Here is a 12,798-nt window from a genome sequence, read left to right as displayed (position 1 = left end):
AAAAATCTTATCGTTTAGAATCGCTGAAATTCCCGGTAGTACTTATGAAATATTAAAGAACGTTTGATTGTGTTCAGCATTCTAATCGATAAGACCTTTTCATACAGAGAGAAAACAGTTTTTTTTAAATAAAAAGCTGTAATTCTCTGTAAGCTATTTAATTTCCCTATATTACAAACAATTTACTGTTAAAAGATAGTATGAACGTACAATTGTATAAAATTTCGAATAACAATAACTCCTCTAGATTAATCCTACTAGAGTACTTAATAACATTAAATCGAAAGTTATCTAAAAGTTAATTAAGTCTAGATAATCAAATCATTCAATGTCACTTAAGTCATTTGTGCGAAATATAAACATGTCAGCTTTCCATTACAAACATAGTAGACAATTTGAATTAAATTTAATAAATTTGTTTCTTAACTATAGCAGTTCTTGCTTAAAGTTGATCGTGACAGATCATGACCTTGTATGAAAATATTACATCTATAAACACTACCTATGCTTCGTCATACAATAATTGTCATTTATACTAGCATTGTAGAGATAATACACACACTAAAGTGAATACTAAATTATTCTTAGCATTCTTATAAACATTTAGAAATTTAAGAAACGATTAACCCACAATCATGTTCATAACATGTGACATTTTGTTCTGCACAAACGTTTTATTACATGGTTTGAAAAACAAAAAATGTTTAAAAAATGTAATGATGATTTAAAGTACTCTTAAATATTGATAGTTTGTACTTAATGACGCTTATAGTAATCTTAGACATGATTACATTAGTTATACTTTTATTCCCTATCTAAATTATTTCTATTCTGACGTTTCTGATGCTTTAGCTTTGGTAATACTAGATGAAACAAACAGCAGATTGAAAGAAAATCATCTTAAAGTTAATTACATTCATTACAAACCATTAGTTTACATTTTGTTACAAAAGAAACTGGTGTTCGTTACATGCAAATGAATTATAAACATACACATGCAAACATAAAATGTAAATTTATCTTTTAATCCAAATTAAATGTACACTAATATTACATCTAAATAATAGAAAGGGTTTCGAAAAATTTTATTGCACTCAACAGCAGACGAGCACACAACCCGGCCCATGATAAGTGGTCACCAGTGCTTATAAACTTCAGCAGTGCCATAGGGGTTGCTGTCTATCACTTAAGTTTTAATAAATTATTAATATACTCAGTCACAAGCATATTGATTTCACATAATGAAAATGTAAGAAACATAATCATGTTTGGGCATTTTCATTTATATCTGCTCATACAGAAAACACAACTTAGCAAATATATTCCACAGTAAATCTAAATAATTGCAAATAATGCTTTTAAAGACCGTTGACTTTTGATCATTAATTAAAATCATCTTCTCGTAGAATTAACAAAAGGTTATTTACAAAAATTTATATCAGTATTTTCATATATTACTAACTTACTAATTACAACTATTCAAACGTAATACTATAACTATAAGAACTAAACAACCTATTTTAAAACAAAATTGGCATCAATTTAGTTCTTATGAACTATTTCAATTATTAATTTATCAATTATAAACATATTTAAAAAAAATTAAGATCCCTTGAGAGTTCACGTTCCTTGCTGAATCAGTTTCTCTTCTGAAACGGAGAAACAAAGTATCTTAAGTATGTAACAAATATTGAAAAAATACGACCATGAAAAATTTAGTGTTAATGTAATCTTACTTACAAATTAATATATTACATAACACGTTCTGGTTCAAATATAGTGCATCAATCTTTTCATGTTTCAGACATTTTAGTGCTCCTTATAATTTTTCCATAAAATTTTGTCATTATCAAACCTTTGTCTACAAAAATAAAAACATTATTTTATATTGGGTAGAAGGATGAACGTGGTCATAGGCCACTTGGTGTAACTTAGTTATCAAACACCAGGAAACAAAACGTGAATGCCATCATCTAACTTTGGATGTGAGATCAATTGTGCTGTATTTTATTTAAACAGGAAAGCATGACTGATTGATCATTCCAAAAAACTAGTTCGGGCCCACTTGACAATAAGCATATAATACGCTGAGTTGCAAAACATAAATACTTCCACCCACTCGAGACAATTTTATTATCTGAGGTGTGTGTGTGATAGTACGAGACTTAATACCGACTGTTTTGATCAAAACTTAACATATATGATAGCTAGGCAGCAGAAATAGGAAGGACCATTAGTTGGTGCTAATTCATTTAATTATATTATGAATAATAATTCTGTTAGCAAATAATATACCGGGAAAATAGTGTAAACTCACCGTTATCAAGGCATCCGAAATAGCATTTCATTTTCGATCTTCGAGGCATGCTGATTTTTAATAATAAACATTCTGTAAGAAATGAAAATAGTTACACAGGCTTACGAAACGCTAACGAAGAAAAAAGTATTGGAGCCAAGTTATGTCTAAAGAGAATTCAAAACAGAGTTTCTCAATGTCTAATCGTCTAATATTCTCATAAAGCTAAAAGTTGCTCTAAATTAATACTACAACGTAAAATAACTCACACCAAGACCAAAAAAAAACGATTTAAAAAATTAAATCGTTACGACATTTTGAAACCTTTTTTTTTTTTTTTGAGATTGTTTTACGGCCCTGGAATTTTGAAAACTTCAAAGCAGTGTTTCCACTTACGTTTTTTTTAACACATTTTACCCTAGTTTCTTTTGAATTTACCCTAAAATTTCCTAGACAACTTTCATAAATCCTTTATATAGAAAGCGTAAATAAAATACAGAAAATAAACCACAGCATATTATTTAATGTAGGTATATATAATATAAACGCCCCCAGAAGATCATAGATCTATAGGATTAGAATTTTCAAGGAAGTCGACGCATTGCTTTTATATTCTTTTGCTGCACAACCTAACACTGTTCGGTTCTAAAATTGAGCAATTGTTTGCTGGCAAAGTTGGGAACTTTCTATGAAGCAAGCCGTTCGGGGTTTCATTAGAAAGCCTGTTTCTTTTGTCAGTTTTTAAATTTGAGAACACTGAATAATCTTTCCACCTCAGTCTTTGAAGAAGGAACTGCTAGCAAAAGTGAAATGACAATTACAAGGTTTTCGTAAATGAAATTACCATGATAATCTTTCATGGTACATGAAGTACCTGTATATTACAATACAAGTAAGTTCTGGTGACATCAACGAAAATAGGTAAATAAAAATTTGGCGGATTATACTTATTGGGATTCTGGGGAATCCCTAAGAAAAAGCAGTGGCTTAATCTATGATTTACTTTACTAGAGGGTTACTGTTGAATCAAACCTTTATAGTTTTTATACACAACTCTGTTTTATTCTTTTACTTGTCAACACGACTTAATGTCATTCTCTCTCCATAAAATAAAATGTTCATTGTTTTACTTTAATTATCGTTTATTTTAAAATTCACAACAGTTACTAGTATAGGCTTTGCTTTTTACCCCGAAATATCCTAAATCCTGGTATTTTTTAAATTGTCTTTATCATCCAAAATATCAGCTATTTTTCCCTAAAAAAGGGAGAATTCCCTAAAAGTGGAAGCACTGCTTCAAAGTACGCTACATTTTTTATTGAGTCAGAACTCATATCTGCTATCTAGTGAGTTTATTAGATCATTAATGCCTAAAAGTTACAAAAATGATGTCGCCACAGGAGTAAGATGACGCTAGTTGTATGTTATTTTCCTTTGTATGGGAGTTCTCACTATTTCTCAGGCAGGTTTTCTAATATTTTTTTTAATTTATTTACGGCCAATGGTTACAAGACCTTATAGCCTAACAGGTTTCTCTATAGTGGGCAGTGTTGCCACCTTAGATTTTTTTAATTCGCTAGGTCAAAAGAAAAATTTCGCCAGATTTCGGAAATTTTGCTAATAAAAAAAAAACCACCAACTTCCGCTAAGTTTTTGAACTTGAATCAGACTAAAGAAATCCTAAGTCGATTATGTTTAGTGCCAGTTTAACCAGCTCCGTAATAAGAAATATCTACGATTGGTTAAATGACAGTTTTGAATGAACGATTCGTTAGCTATAGACTACGGGAACTCATCTGGAAACTTTAAAACTGGCTCCTAATATTCTATTGGCAGTAAAATAAAACCAAATTAATATGTTTATTTTTTAATCAGAAGAGTAAAATAAGAGAAGAATAAGAACTAGAAGAGTAAAAATCAAGAGAAAATGTGTGTAAATTAAAATTCTAGTCTAAAAAAATTCTAGTAAAAATCTTCTACAACTTCATCATCATTCTTACTCGTAGATGCTACCGTCAACGCCAAAGGTGTTGATAGCTGTAGTCTTGTAGTTTTGTAAGATTATTTTGTGTTTAGACTGTTATTAGGTGCTATGACATCGCTTGGTAATTCATAGTTTTGCACTTTGCATCAATAGCTTTAAGCCTATTTTTTATAAAAATAATAGTTTTTAAAAGTGGGCCAGCCATCCTGTTCCGCAGTTTACTTTTTACAATGTTCATTACACTAAATACTCTTTCGATACCCGCATCAGAATGGGACAAAGTAAAAAAAAAAACATTCATTAACAAACGACCTCGCCTAGGAATTCCCCGGTTATAGAGTACCTAAGCTGAAAACATTAACATGAAATTTCGGGATATCAGTAGATTTCCCTATCAAAAGTATGTTGCCAGATTCCTTATTGAAAAACCGCCAAAAACCACTAAAAATAATAAATGCGCTATAAAATGAAAAAATACCACCAAATGCCTCAAAAAATCACCAGTTCTGGTGGGAAAACCACCAGGGTGGCAGCACTGATAGTGCGGGACATGGACATAGATAATACACAGTCAGTCTTAATCATAGACCTATATAGTAGGTATAGGTTTCCTACTTCAGTGGTCTTAATATTCCACTGAAGTAGGAAACCTATGGAAAGGAAACGTCAACAAAAAATTCGTGCCACTGTGACGTCATCTGGCCACAAAACATGGCGGATTTAGTGCTGCCCAGAAGATTTTAATGTTAGTAGGTTTTATCGATAAACGTTCTTGGCTTATTTTATTTTAAATATTGTTGAGTATGAATGTATTTGTAGAATTTATACTTTAATAGGAATTAAGTATATTGTTATGTGCAAAGATGATGTGATTTAGATATTATGTGAAATCTAAGACGAGTTCGTGCTTCAAATTTTCCAAGTAAACGATATGACGATTTTTGCTACACTGATTTTATAAAGTTGTTGTTTGCCGCAAAATATAAAGATATGGCATAGTACAGTGCCATCAGCCCATTTCTAGCATGCTGAATGTTATCGTATTTTGAGTACGTGTTTTTCTTGGACTATTAGAATCTATTTTAATTGTTTTGCTGACTCTAAAGTCCGTAACACACTACCGCAGCGCACCTCAAGGAAGGTGCACCGCACTACCGCACCGCACGCAAATTTTAAACTTATCAAGGGACCGCCTGATAAAAAAAAACACCTACAGAACATTTATTCGTTAATGAAATTACAAACGTCATTCCTTGTGACTTCCTCTCTAAAATCACTTAGTTAATAAATATTTAACGAATTTACAATAGTATTTTACTCACTGCGGAATAAAACTATTTTATTTAAATAGTTCCGAAGAGATTTTGTCGCCTTTTTTCCCGAAATATCTAAACAGAATGTCTAAATATGTTTTGATGACATATTTAAAGAGGTATTTATGATTAGTGTCATGATGAATAGATTCCGACCGAAAAATGGTGTCCGATATTTCGGATTCAAATATATTATTAAGTGTATAATCTATGTTTCGGATGAGGGCTCCATAATGAATTTAAATATATATAGATAATAGTTTTGGGGCATCGACTTTCTTGAGATCCTATAAAATATGTTTTAATTATTATTTTTGTACGTTTTAAGCATGATAAAATTAGAAATTTTATATAAGCAATCATATTAAATCGATATCAAAGTCAATAAATAATGTACAACCCAAAACCACTGAAGTAGGAAACCTATGGAAATGAAACGTCAACAAAAAAATCGTGCCACTGTGACGTCATCTGGCCACAAAACATGGCGGCTTTAGTGCTGCCCAGAAGATTTTAATGTTAGTAGGTTTTATCGATAAACGTTCTTGGCTTATTTTATTTTAAATATTGTTGAGTATGAATGTATTTGTAGAATTTATACTTTAATAGGAAGTAAGTATATTGTTATGTGCAAAGATGATGTGATTTAGATATTATGTGAAATCTAAGACGAGTTCGTGCTTCAAATTTTCCAAGTAAACGATATGACGATTTTTTAAATTTGCTACACTGATTTTATAAAGTTGTCGTTTGCCGCAAAACATAAAAATATGGCATAGTACAGTGCCATCAGCCCATTTCTAGCATGCTGAATGTTATCGTATTTTGAGTACGTGTTTTTCTTAGACTATTACAATCTATTTTAATTGTTTTGCTGACCTAAAGTCCGTAACACACTACCGCAGCGCACCTCAAGGAAGGTGCACCGCACTACCGCACCGCACGCAAATTTTAAACTTATCAAGAGACCGCCTGATAAAAAAAAACACCTACAGAACATTTATTCGTTAATGAAATTACAAACGTCATTCCTTGTGACTTCCTCTCTAAAATCACTTAATTAATAAATATTTAACGAATTTACAATAGTGTTTTACTCACTGCGGAATAAAACTATTTATTTAAATAGTTCCGAAGAGATTTTGTCGGTAGCCTTTTTCCCGAAATATCTAAACAGAATGTCTAAATATGTTTGATGACATATTTTAAAGAGGTATTTATGATTAGTGTCATGATGAATAGATTCCGACCGAAAAACGGTGTCCGATATTTCGGATTCAAATATATTCAGTGTATAATTTATGTTTCGGATGAGGGCTCCATAATGAATTGAAATACATATAGATAATAGTTTTAGGGCATCGACTTTCTTGAGATCCTATAAAATACGTTTTAATTATTATTTTTGTATGTTTTAAGCATGATAAATTATGAAATTTATATAATCAATCATATTAAATCGATATCAAAGTCAATAAGTAATGTACAACCCAAAACAGACGGCCGAACTGACGTGACAATGACATTTGGCGCGCTAAACATGGCGGATTTTCGGCCTCATTAGACGGAGACGGAGATATTTACGTATATTCATGTTTCATTTTATGTACGCACTGAAATACTGTTATATTGTTTTCCTGCGAGTTAAAGTGCTGAGTAAGAACGAGATAGATATATGTTTATGTGTGTGCCTTCAAAATGGGTGCTATTTATATAAGCAATTGTACGTATAGAACAATATGTCGTGTCCCTAGTATATAGGTCTATGGGCCGTCTGTTTTGGGCATAGACCTATATAGTAGGGACAACCCAAAACAGACGGCCGAACTGACGTGACAATGACATTTGGCGCGCTAAACATGGCGGATTTTCGGCCTCATTAGACGGAGACGGAGACATTTACGTGTATTCATGTTTCATTTTATGTACGCACTGAAATACTGTTATATTGTTTTCTTGCGAGTTAAAGTGCTGAGTAAGAACGAGATAGATATATGTTTATGTGTGTGCCTTCAAAATGGGTGCTATTTATATAAGCAATTGTACGTATAGAACAATATGTCGTGTCCCTACTATATAGGTCTATGTAATATTCCCAATACTGCGTGACATTTCAGAACGATAGAGTCTCCATCTGTGAATTGGCTCCGTCGTTAATACACGTCGTTTTAAAAGTAGTAATTTTTATCTGTTCCTAATGCAATTTATTTCAATGGGTAATTTCTATTTCACTCTATTGTCTTTTATCTATTACTAAACGTACCTAACGGTTTCAACTTTTTTTGTCATGAAAGAAAATAACAAAATACTATGTATGGATCGAAAAAAACCGAAATTTTTTGAATCGCCTCGCTTAGTCTGTGATCTCTTACTCTAAGTACACCTTTAATTAATACTGTTATGCCGGTAAGTGTAACGCCATCTATCGCCGAATAGCTGAACGAATATCGAAGGATTTAGTAACATCTAGTTAACCGTACCGGCAGTACGGTTTTCGTCAAGGTCGCTCAGCTGGCGATCTTCTTGTATACCTCACACATAAATGGGCTGAAGCCTTGGAAAGCAAGGGCGAGGCTCTCGCTGTTAGGTTCGGTGCTCTCCCCCACGCTTTTCATACTGCATATCAAGGACATGCTATCTATTGATGGCATGCATTGCTATGCGGATGATAGCACGGGGGAAGCGCGATATATCGGCCATCACAGTCTCTCTCGAAGCGTTGTACACGAGAGGCAATTAAAGCTTGTGTCTGAAGTGGAGAACTCTCTGGGTGGGTCTCCAAGTCGGGGGGCTCCAACCCATTGAAGACACAGGTTTGCGCGTTCACTGCAAAGAAGGACCCTTTTGTCATGGCGCCGGAATTTCAAGGAGTATCCCTGCAAATTTCCGCGAGTATGGGGATTCTGGGGGTCGATATTTTGAGCGATGTCCAGTTTCGGAGTCATTTGGAAGGTAAAGCCAAATTGGCCTCTAAAATGTTGGGAGTCCTCAACAGAGCGAAGCGGTATTTCACGCCTGGACAGAGACTTGCGCTTTATAAAGCACAGGTCCGACCTCACGTGGAGTACTGCTCTCACTTCTGGGCCGGGGCTCCCAAATACGAGCTACTTCCATTTCACTCCATACAAAGACGGGCTGTTCGGATGGTCGATAGTCCTGCTCTCACGGATCGCTTGGAACCTCTGGGTCTACGGAGGGACTTCGGTTCTCTCTGTGTTTTATACCGTATGGTCCATGGCAAACAAGGCTTGCGGAGAGTACTTTATGGTAGGCAGCGACTTGGCTCTGCTCCTGGCATTGCTGACGTCCATGAGCGACGGTGACTATTTCATCGGTTCAGCACCTGAGAAATACCCCAAACGAAAAATTACCCCTAAAAAGTCATGGACATTGTTTGGTGTTCTTCTACCTGTAACATTCTACACAACGTCTTATCAAATGGTACCATTCATGTGGATGTGACCTGTGAGGAACTGGACAGAAGGAGAAACTCGTGAATCTCCGGCTGGCTTTGGTTAATCTTTCGTGTCCGTTGGTCCTACATGAAAATTCTCGACCTCATGCTGTAAAACAGATAGTTAACAAGCCACAAGAGACACAGACAGCCACTAGGGATGAAAGTTTTACGTCATTAGCAGTTTTTTTCCCTTCACACTATAAAGGCTCTCCATACAGCCAGACATGAAAATAGGTGGAAAAAAAACGTGCGAGAGATAATGATACAGAAGGTGGTCACGACCCACATTAAGGAATACGATACAAGGAGAAAGATACGCTGGTAGCCTAAGGGGATATTCCAGCTTCGCCCAGAAGGGTAGGTGAGCTCACGGGCTCAAGCTGAGAAAATTTGCTATCACGGCAAGATGCGATCCGGCGAGAAACTCAGTAGATATGTTTACTTGAGCTATTCTCTTTCGTTCGTTCTCCTGATGCTCCCTGCAGATCCAACCAACGTTCTGTCTTGTTATTCCCTTCCCACAAAACCAATTTCTATTCTCACTCCTTTACTGTGCACGCGGTCAGACTGTGGAATTCTTTGCTGTTTCACATCCGAGTTTGCAAGTCTGCTTCTGTTTTTAAATACAAGGTCAAACAATTCTATCTCTCATCAACCGAATGATCATTGTTCGATACTCTTCGTATATATTGTGTTACTTATAATATTTTGTATTCAAGTTTAACAATATTCGCTATGTGTATGTGCATTGTTGTATTTGATTTTTAGCTGTTCTACACACACTCATCACTTTTAATTATTATTCTCATAATCCTCTCGCAGGTCTGCTGGAAGAGATTTCTTAAAGAAATACGCAGTGCCTTTGTACATAATTTTCCTATTACTGTGTACTATGTCTTCTTTTTTGTGTGTACATAAATAAATAAAAAATAAAATAAGATGTCTTTTTTTATTGCTTAGACGGGTGAATAAGCTCACTCACGACTCACCTGGTGCTAAGGGGTAGCCGGAGCCCTTAGACACCCACAACGTCTATAAAAAAAGTCTCTATATTATGATAACTCAATGTATTGGTACACCAGAAATTTGCATTAATTTCTTGCTTGGGGCTTGATTTGCAATCTGAGTCTTTAGCTACAAAGTTCTGTGTTAAAAAATTTAAACAAATTCAAATAAAGTCAATTCGTTAAAAGATATGTAATTGGTGTTTCGTGTTTGGGCGAACTTGGTATTGTACTGTAACAATGCCCTTGCACAGAAAAAAATACTATTACATATTTAAACTTAAATTCTAACTTGATAAGTTGTCCACGCCTAGGACAAATAATAAATCGGTTTGTGGAAATGTTGTTATATATTTTTGGTCCGAAAATAATAAATACCGTACATAAAATATTTGAAAATTTATAAATAAGGCGCCAAAGTCGCGATTTAGTGAAAAAGCACAGATAATATAAAAAATGAGAATATCTTGACCAGAAAAAAAAAAATTCTTTCTATCCAACTTCATAAACATTGGAAATAATATGATTTTATTTGCGTTTCTGTAACATTCTATCATTTGTGTTCATTTAAATACAGATACTCTCAGAGCGTTAATCATTAAAATAATATAGTTATAGATTTTAAATTAAAACTGCAATTCAATAATAATTGTAGGTACAGTCAAATGGGGTAAATAGGGACAAAATCGAACTTCAGATTAAATTTTAAAATAGTTCAAATTACTATACAATACAATACAATAGTCACTGCTCAACCAAAGAAATAAGTTGAGTCTTGAACGTACCTAGGTGATAAAAACCGTTACTATATTTTAACTATTCATTTTAATTATATAATCGGTAAAATAATGGCCGTCCCAATTTACCCTGTGTATGGGGTAAATTGACACGGGTAAGGGTTAAATTGGGATATTTGCAAGGATTGTCAGCTCGCAGTACTGCGATATATAGGTAGGTAGGACATACGATCGGGCAGATATTAAAAAGTGAATGTCGGGGAAAGAAAAGTAATTATATTGTGGGCTACTCCCACATATACACTTACGCACAACTGGTACGCATTTACATACACCACATTACATTTTATTCCGACACATATTTCAGCCGTATCGATGCGCACCAGTCGACTACATTGGACACACGCACCCAAAACCGGTTTGCTGTGACGTCGGGCCGATACGTCGCCGTCCGCGCACAGCACCGCGCTGTCTCCAGGCAGAGCCTACCCGCATCGACTAATGCTCGCTTACGTTTCGTTTCGATAAATTTGTTGTGTATGACCTACTACGACATTTGCAAGATAAGTCTTCGGATATACAAGTACCGAATAACAACATTTGGACCGTCGGTATACCGAGCAATATCACCCGCTCGGTGAAAGATCATCCCGCCGTTGTTAAACCTTTCCAAAACATATATACTTTTCTTTTACCTATAATACTTACATAAACTAACTGATAAACACATTACCCTTCTTTACATCACGCAATTGAGTGATAGTATAGGCTAACAAATCTATTATAAGATATCAGTGACAACCCTAACAAGCCATCCCTATTTTGTCTTTTCGCGTTCCAATTTTGTATTTTCTCGTCCCTAATGTTTCCAGTCTTGTTCCATTTTACCCCACATACGTCCTAATTTTCTCCAAAAAGAAAAGAAAAAAATATACATTTTTTATTTTATCGAAATATTGTATTTAAAATAAAAATATTGCAACTTACCGTTTGTTGTGGTATTTCCAGGTGTATTAAAAACTTATATAAGCTGTGATCTTATTGAAAAAACAATGATAATATGACTTTTTTTAAAAGTTCTTTAAGCTGTTTTAAAACGCTCTTTTCAACGACTATATTCAATTTAATTTGACGATTTTTTGGGGCCAACTTAACTCATATTCAGTGTTTCCATAGTTAACTTGGTTTTTCTTCTATACATTGATTAATATTACAATAAACAAAATTAGGTAGACTCCGTGCTACAGGTACTTTAAGAATCTTCCGCAGTTTGTCCCCATTTACCCCAGAATCCCAATTTACCCCATTTGACTTAAGGGTTAATTTATGATGAATCTAAATATCCCATGGAGTTAATAAGTAAGTAACTCTATGAAATGTCCACACAAATCTAGGATTAGTTCGGAGCCAATTACCAGATGTCACTGTTTCAAGTAGGCTTTGAATCTTTTTTAAAAACAGACTACATACTAAGATATGCTTTACACCTTACGTTTCTTGTGTTATAAAGCTATTCATGATTATACAAAAATTTTAACATTTTTAACAACTTTTTTTTATGATTTGCTTCTTTTTTAAATTTTATTTACGGTCATAGCTTAGCCTAAATACTACAAGTGCGAGTAGAAGCGAGGTGAGGTTGCATGAAATAAAGTAAAACGGTGGTTATTTACTGAAAGTTGAATGGACTTTTTGGAATAATCCGTGAAAGCTACTAGTGGACTACCTTTTGTGAGCCCGCTCGATTAGGCACCAACGCCCTACCTATTTCTGTCGTGAAACAGAACACACAATATCGCTTTTTGCGTTCCCGTCAAAAAGTCAATGCAAACATCATCCATTTATAAATACTTATCAAATTTCTTGCACATCATTCGATTTTTGTAATGCACAACAATATAAAAAATTGAAGTCGTCGTGGCCTAAAGGATAAGACGTCCGGTGCATTCACTGGTGTTCGAATCTCGCTGGCGGGTACCAATTTTTCTAATGAAATACGTACTCAAC

At 34.3% G+C, this 12,798-nt stretch overlaps 1 long non-coding RNA gene across 1 annotated transcript; it reads right to left on the bottom strand.

The window, feature by feature from the left end:
- Positions 1 to 142: 142 nt before the first annotated feature.
- LOC149502272 (uncharacterized) lies at positions 143 to 2,643 on the bottom strand. The gene is made up of 4 exons (XR_016323682.1): positions 2,566 to 2,643; positions 2,318 to 2,389; positions 1,741 to 1,861; positions 143 to 1,649 (listed from the first exon to the last, which is right to left on the bottom strand). It is a non-coding gene; the product is annotated as an uncharacterized LOC149502272 (long non-coding RNA).
- Between the last annotated feature and the right edge of the window lie 10,155 nt (positions 2,644 to 12,798).

The sequence above is a fragment of the Bombyx mandarina genome, chromosome 10, assembly GCF_030267445.1.
Source record: "Bombyx mandarina strain Sakado chromosome 10, ASM3026744v2".
Lineage (NCBI taxonomy): Eukaryota > Metazoa > Arthropoda > Insecta > Lepidoptera > Bombycidae > Bombyx > Bombyx mandarina.
The sequence above is the reverse complement of the archived record's forward strand: the minus strand, read 5'-3'. Positions and strand labels throughout refer to the sequence as shown.